Consider the following 249-nt stretch of genomic DNA (forward strand, 5'->3'; position numbering starts at 1 on the left):
AAAGAAATAGCCCCTGCTTCCTAAGGAAGAAAAATAGATTTCTGAGTGCTGCTAGCAATGTTTTCTTTTTAGAAACGAAGAAAAAAAGACATTATAAGCAATTGTCTTGTTAAAGCAGCTACACGGGGAGCGTGTGTAAGGAAATCGGGCTTTTCATTACAGGTAGATTTTTAAAAGCCCCAGAGAAGAGAGATGAAGGGAAGCAATGTTATCCGCCGGTACCCTTGCTGCCTTTCAAACAGCGGCCCA

The sequence above is a fragment of the Mastomys coucha genome, unplaced genomic scaffold, assembly GCF_008632895.1.
Source record: "Mastomys coucha isolate ucsf_1 unplaced genomic scaffold, UCSF_Mcou_1 pScaffold5, whole genome shotgun sequence".
NCBI classification, from domain to species: Eukaryota; Metazoa; Chordata; class Mammalia; order Rodentia; family Muridae; genus Mastomys; species Mastomys coucha.